This window comes from Rhinolophus sinicus, chromosome 2 (genome assembly GCF_057876585.1).
Source record: "Rhinolophus sinicus isolate RSI-liver-muscle chromosome 2, RSI-T2T, whole genome shotgun sequence".
NCBI classification, from domain to species: Eukaryota; Metazoa; Chordata; class Mammalia; order Chiroptera; family Rhinolophidae; genus Rhinolophus; species Rhinolophus sinicus.
The window spans coordinates 140,510,472-140,518,034 of record NC_142502.1 but is presented as its reverse complement, the minus strand read 5'-3'; the positions used below and the strand labels follow the sequence as shown (position 1 = coordinate 140,518,034).

The 7,563-nt window shown below is 43.6% G+C and overlaps 1 protein-coding gene across 2 annotated transcripts in view; it reads right to left on the bottom strand.

Moving 5' to 3' along the window:
• Nucleotides 1–7,563, bottom strand: part of ASPRV1 (aspartic peptidase retroviral like 1) — a 91,082-nt gene that overhangs the window by 62,737 nt on the left and 20,782 nt on the right. Inside the window, exon 2 of one of the 2 annotated variants that reach the window (XM_088796111.1) lies at nt 5,853–5,957. The gene's annotated coding sequence lies outside the window, so the exon portion shown is untranslated. Of the gene's footprint in view, nt 1–5,852; nt 5,961–7,563 lie in introns of those variants that run through there. The other variant, XM_074332115.2, reaches the window with a different exon arrangement.

The window sequence follows — 7,563 nt, the reverse complement described above, 5'->3', positions numbered from 1 at the left end:
TGTGACGGTCCTGTCTGAGGACATCACCGCAAACCACAGACCCAAAGGTGCTGTGCTCCTTGTTACATTCTGTCAGCTATTCCAGGCAATACCGTGCCTGCACACCCAGTACACTGGTGGAAAATCGCTCTACCTCCCACCCCCCTTGGGATCAAGAGCCTCTATCCCTACTACCTTCAGCTGCTACTTTTTTTCTCAGACAAAACTATGAAGGAAACAGTGTTTCTTTAGGGACCTTTATCTCCAACTCAGTGGTGTCTCCCTTGTGTTCCTATGACTGGGGGGAAAGTGCCCCCTCCTCTCTGGCCCTTGCCTTAGTCTAGTTCTCAGTAACCAATCTCATAAACTCAATCACACTTCTCAATCACGTGACAAAGATGCATCATAATCAAACCGTTTCCTGGAGTCCCTTCATTTTTAATAGGGTCTCAAAGACTTAAACCAGAGGAAAGAAATTTCACTTGTGGAATTCCAAGCAATAGGAAATAGCTGAGGCAAGTCTTTGAGGGGGCAGGACACATTCTTGGTGCCCCTAAAATTACACCAATTGATAGACCAGTCCTATCTCTTCTTATTCCATCACCTGACACTCTCAAGCTGTCTCCTCTGCCAGACCAGAGGCGAAGCTCCCCTGGATCTGGGCCAACACCCACTGCCATCTGGTCTCCCTTAGAAAAGCAAAAGAGAGACACCTCTTGTTTACTCAGTAATAATTCACTACAATAGTCACATAACAGGTGCCACCAGCTCCAGCACATGCAGTAAGGGCACACCACACCCTCACCTCTGCCCCCATCATGGCTTACTCCTTGGGATACATCAACAGATTTTATTTGGATGATAGGACGGGGCCTCTTAAGCAATAAACCAGAGTTACCAGTGACGTTTTGACACTTGTGGGTTACACTGCAATGATGACCTAGAGGTAAAGAACAAAGGCTTTTTTCAATCCTCTCCTACAGCCCACATATGTTGTTGCAGCATCTCTATATATAGAACCTAGTAGTATGCTATAAACAGGATGCTCTGGCTAAACAGGTCTCAACAAGCAAAACTGTGAGGTAGAGAAAGGGGGCATCTCCCCATCTTCTCTTATTTTGCCCACCCTCCTTTGCTAAATCTTGTCAGAGATACAAGAGCTCTGTGAAAACAGCATGGGCTTTGGAATTGGACATACTTGAGGAGAACTAAATCTTAGCTCAGCCTTTTATTTGCTGTCTGACCTTGGGCAAGTTACATAACTTCTTTGACTTTCAGCTTGCCCGTGTGCAAAAATGGAGATACTTAATTGGTTTGCATTATGGTAACTAAATAAGAAAACATATGAAAAGCATCTAATACATTCCTGGCTCTCCAGGGATGTGAGTTTGTTCTTCCTCATCTAGCACATCAGGTACCTGCTGCCCTCATGTTACTCTCTGGCTGTCCAAAGCCAAGGTGATGTGCCCCACACAAACCTCTCCTTCCTTTCCTAAACACTATCAAAGTTCTCATTCCTTAAAAGAGCTGGTCTAATCACACTGCTAAAAGGGAAGCAATTCTAATTAAATGAATTCAAGTAAACTGTGAATATTGCTGGGTTTCTATATTTACTCTGTGTGTGTATGTGGTGGCGGAGGGAAGGGCCTGCATTTTTAAAAGGAGCCTTGAAATTCAAATGAAAGGAAGAACATCTAATGGTGAGTCTTTCTTAGAGGACAGGGGACCAGTGTATTGGTCTCTTTTCCTGCAAGCACAGCCACATCACTCTCTGCGCAGAGAAGAGAAAACCATCAGAGCTACAGGACATCATCTCAGATTGCTGAATGTCACACCTCAAATCAACAGGTCCAGAATAGAACTTGGGAGCCTTAGCTACCCCTTCTGCTCTGGCCAGCACACACTACTTCCTTAGCCAGGAGGTTACGGTGGTGCTCTTTTCCCCAGGAGGTTTCCAACACTATTTTAAACTCTGGAATCAAGCAGCAACAGGCTTTGATTATGATCATAGCCCTGGAACAGCCAGTAGGAGGCCTGGGCTTCACTTCAGAATCCCCCTTTACTTCTCTGAATGGTCTCAGATTAATATAGGAGGCACAGTGAACTTGCATCTTGACTTCTTTCAGTAAGCCAGAAGGAGGGCTTTCCATATACAGGATCAGGAAGCAGATTATTATGACTAAAAACGATCTAAGTGTAATCACTTGGCCCAATGTGTTATGCTGACTGTAAATCCCAGTTCAGCACGGGAGCTCTCAGTTGGAGGCACTCCTTAGCACTGTGCATGTTCTACTCGACTTTCTTGGCAAGCCCCCAGGAAGCCCAGGGCACTAGCCCAGGATGGGGTCTCAGGAGCCAGACACGCCTGGGGGGTGAAAGAGGCTGGCTGGCAGCTTCAGCAGATGGAATAAAGAGGAAGATGAAGTCCAAGGTGACGAAGGGGCTTGTCCAGGCAGAATTATCCAACAGCCTGTGTTTAGGGAACAGGCAAAGCGGAGACAATAACCAAAAAATGTTTCAAATTATTTTATATTTATCCAAGTAGTCACCATGGTAAAAATTATTTTCCTTATGCTGTACCAGATTTCCTTATACTTCTTTTGTGTTTAATATTATTTGTGAAATATATGCTGAGGGCTGAAAGTATGAGGGACGTCATAATCGTTATATTGCTTAGACCTCTAAAGTTCTTAATCTGGTCCTTGGCTTCAACAAGAAGCAAGGAAAACCAGGATTCCAAAGCTTCAAAGTCAATATTTGTTTCTTCATTCAATTAACATTTCTTGAGGGGCTAGCTAGTAAATGCCAGGTCTTTGCTCAGTCCTGGGATACAGTGGCAGACAAAACAGGTATGTTCCTGAGTTCCCGGAGCTCAGTCTAGTGAGAGGAGCTGACAATAAGAGCAGGATCCAAGGCAAAGGTCTATATTGGAAAACAAGCAAGATTCTGCGGCCAGTAACAGGATTCAGAAGAAGGAAACCTTTTCTGGGATGCTGGCAGAAGAGACCATGGGCAGACAAGGAGCTACTGAGGGAGATGAGCTGGGTTAGAGAGCACCCGTATCCCCTCCCCCTCCAACCCCCTGCCATTGGCAAGGGGAGAGGCACTGTGGTGGGTTGAGTTCATTAAGAGCAGGTAACCAGGGGGACGGCCGGATGGCTCCATTGGTTAGAGCTCAAGCTCTGAGCAACAGGGTTGCCAGTTCGATTCCCACATGGGCCAGTGAGCTGCACCCTCCACAACTAGATTGAAGGACAATGACTTGGAGTTGATGGGTCCTGGAGAAACACACTGCTCCCCAATATTCCCCAATAAAAAAAAAATCAAAAATGTAAGAAAAAGAACAGGTATGCAGGGCTCTCACAGCCAGCTACCATGAAGATGTTCCTGTCTGCTCACAACCATGAACTGTGCTACCATGTCTCCCCAATCAGCTCTAATGCATCTTTTGGAGGAAAAATTAATATAAGACCCGGTCTTATTTTACAATAATATAAGACTGGGTCTTATTTAACATAATATAAGACTGGGTCTTATGTTAATTTTTGCTCCAAAAGACGCATTAGAGCTGATTGTCAGGCTAGGTGTTATTTTCGTGGAAACCGGGTTTGTGCTATGTGAGGGGTATGTGAGATCCTGAAAGCTATAAAGAAAAACAAGACTTGACTAACAGAAATTCTAGGAAGTATAGCAGGCCAGAAATGAAAAGCATAAAAACAATTGCCAGAAGAAGCTGAGTGACCCTCCCCCCAAATGTCACCCACATTTCTCTTACACTGCTGGGAAATGAAAAATAAAAGCCTGGTTTCAGATGGGACCAGGAAGAGATCTAGTGAAACGATCAGGCTACAGCCAGAAGCCTCCTGGGAAGAGTTTCTGTTTTAGGGTGAGAAGTGGCCAAGGATGAAGAAAGGCTGTGCCTGCTGTTAGAGAAAGCAGCCATTCCAGCAGCTCAGCCCCAGTGCTACCAGAAGCTGATGGCCGTGGTGAAGGTGGAAAGCTGACAACAGCAACGGCAGAAGCTTCAGAGTAAGTGCCCAGCCAGTAAAGCAGTGACCTGGAGAGACCTCCAAGTATTTGACCATTTGGGGCCTCAGTTTCCTTATCTATAAATGAAGATGATAATAAGAGGATATACTGGTTTCTTAGGGCACCCATAACAAATACTACAAACTGGGAGGCTTTAGCCAACAGAAACTTATTCTCTCATGTTTCTGGAGTCTAGAAGTCCAAAATCAAGGTGTCAGCAGGGCCATGCTCCCTCTGAAGGCTCTCAGGGAAGACTCTTTCCTTGCCTCCTCCAGCTTCTGGTGCTTGTCAGTAATATTTGCCCTTCCTTGGTTTGTGGCAGCATAACTCCACTCTCTGCCTCCATCTTCACTTGGCCATCTTCCCTCTCTGTGTCTCCCTCTTCTTATAAGAACACCAGTCATTGGATTAGGGCTCACTCTAACCAGTATGACTTCATCTTAACTTGATTATATCTACAAAGACTTCATTTCCAAATAAGATCACATTCATAAGTTCTGGGTGGACATCAATTTGGGGGGGGGGGGGGACACTATTCAACCCAGTACAGAGCATCTACCTCATAAAGAGCAGGTATAAGGTGCTTAGGACAGTTCCTGGTACGTAATATACGCTATGTAAGAATCAGCGACCCTTCTTCATCTCTGGCAGATAGGAGCTGCCATGGGATATGTGGATGTTCTCTTATAGAAGGATCAGCCTCCCTCTGTCTTGAGTCAGAAGCAAGAAACTGGATGGGACTAGAGTTCCAGAAAGAGCCGATGAAGGCAAAGCTAGAACACAGTGAGTTCATTACCATTCAATAACCCCCAAGCTGGAGTGAGGAAATATCTGCTACAGTCACTTCTTTTGTTTTTTGAACAACACAGAACTTATCATTCCAAACTAATAATGGCCCCTTCAAAACAGTCCCCAAATTAGGATCCACTTAGGAGGAGCCTCCAGAGCCAGGAGAGAACTGCCCCAGTGAGCACAGCAGTCTCATCACTTAAAGTCAAGTTGTGAGTTCTGATTGCAAAATGCTTTATACAACATATTCATCCCACATCGTCTACTGACCGAATTTGGACTACTGACTGGACCCAAACAGCACATTTATTCTCTGAAATGGAAATCTGTTGTTTGTAGGATAGCCTACTTTCAAATTAGAGAAAAGAATAGATCCTCCTGAAAGAGAATCCTTCCTGATTCTTGCTCCTGCTCCTGCTCCTTCTTCTTCAATAAATGGGCTTCAAACGCTACCCAACTGAAAAGAAATAGAGCTACATCTCAACTGCTGTCTTCATATCAAAATAAATTCCAGATGGATCAAAGATTTAAAAATACACACACAAAAATTACTTGAAGAGAATAAATGAGTAACTATGTTTATCATTTTGAGGTAGCAAAGCACGCCTTTTCTAAACACTGGCCTAGTAGCAAAGAAAACTACAAAGGAAAATATTATTTTGATTATCTAAAAATGTAAAAGTTCCAGACAGAAAAAGAATTGCATAAACAAAGTTGAAAGACAAATGACAAACAGAGAACAATTCTGTACCATATACAATAGTCAACCCTTTAGCTCATACAAATTATTAGGAAAATATTACTGGGAACGTGCAAAGGACATGAATAAGTAGCCCAAAGAAAAATATATATGTCCAAAATACATTTGAAAAGATATTCAATCTTTAATATTCAAAGAAATGTAAATTAAATCATATTTATTGAGTGTCCCATCTCAGTTACTAATTGAAGCATTTTATTTGGATTAACTGATTTATTCCACCATGAAATAGGTGCTATCATTATCCCTACTTTAACAAAGATGAAACTAAGGGAAGAGAAGTTAAATGACTTACCCAAGGTCACACAGTTAGCGGCCGAGTCAGAATTCAGGCCCAAACAGGCTGGCTCCAGAGTGACATTCTGAACTACCAAGTTACAGCGATAACACCATATCTCACCTGTCAGACAGGGAAGACGAAAACCACAAAACCCAGTGTTACTGATGATGTGGAGAAATTAGCAATCTCATGCCTTTGGTAGAATTTAACATTCTTAAGGGTAGCTTAGCTCCATGAATCAACATTTTAAATGTGCATACCCTTTAAATTAGCCATTCCATTTCTTGGAATTTATCCTAAGGAAATAAGTAGACAGTGTGTAAAGATTATATACCAAAGTGATTATCACAGAATATATATAATAACAAAATTATTGCAAATAAAAAACCCAGTAGGTACATCAAAAGTCCAAAGAATTCATTCATTCAACAAATATTTATTGAGCGCCAATTGTGTGCCAGGAACTGTTCTAAGCACCAAGTATAGTGCAGTGGACAAAATCTTTGTCTTCATGGGGCTTACATTCTAGTGGAGTATGTTAGGCAATGAACAAATAAATTTTAATAATGTAGTATATCAAGTGGTGCTAAATGCTATAGAGAAAAATAAAAGACAGAAAGGAGACAGGAAAGGAAGGTTTGTTAGAATTTTAAGTACGGGGGTCAGGAAAGACCCCATTGATAACAGACAAGATATAGATTAAATAATAGAGAAAAAATGCATTGTGGTATAGCCACACATTGAAATATAATTCAACCACTTATTCTGTATTAGTTAACATGAGGATGGCCAGATAGCTCAGTTGGATAGAGCACGAGCTCTGACCCACATGGGCCAGTGAGCTGCGCCCTCCACAACTAGATTGAAGATAACGAGCTGCTGCTGAGCTGCCACTGAGCTCCCGGGTGGCTCAATGGCTCCGTTGGTTAGAGCGCGAGCTCTCAACAACAAGGTTGCCGGTTGGTTGCCACCATCCCATGGGACTCCCACATGGGATGGTGGGGTGCGCCCCCCGCAACTAGATTGAAAACAGCGGCTGGACTTGGAGCTGAGCTGTGCCCTCCACAACTAAGACTGAAGGAACAACAACTTGACTTGGAGCTGATGGGTCCTGGGAAAAAACACACTGTTCCCCAACAAAGTCCTAGAAATACACACTGTTCCCCAATAAAGTCCTGCTTCCCTTCCCCAATAAAATCCTTTTAAAAAACAAAAATAAGGGGGCCGGCCCGGTGGCTCAGGCGGTTAGAGCTCCATGCTCCTAACTCTGAAGGCTGCCGGTTCGATTCCCACATGGGCCAGTGGGCTCTCAACCACAAGGTTGCCAGTTCAATTCCTCGAGTCTCGCAAGGGATGGTGGGCAGCGCCCCCTGCAACTAAGATTGAACACGGCACCTTGAGCTGAGCTGCTGTTTAGCTCCCGGATGGCTCAGTTGGTTGGAGTGCGTCCTCTCAACCACAAGGTTGGTTGCCGGTTTGACTCCCGCAAGGGATGGTGGGCTGTGCCCCCTGCAACTAGAAAAGGCAACTGGATCTGGAGCTGAGCTGCGCCCTCCACAACTAAGATGGAAAGGACAACAACTTGACTTGAAAAAAAGGCCTGGAAGTACACACTGTTCCCCCAATAAAAGTCCTGTTCCCCTTCCCCAATAAAAATCTTTTAAAAAAAAAAAAAGTAAATCATGGAAAGATGTTTATAACACACAATCAAGTGAAAAAAGATTCT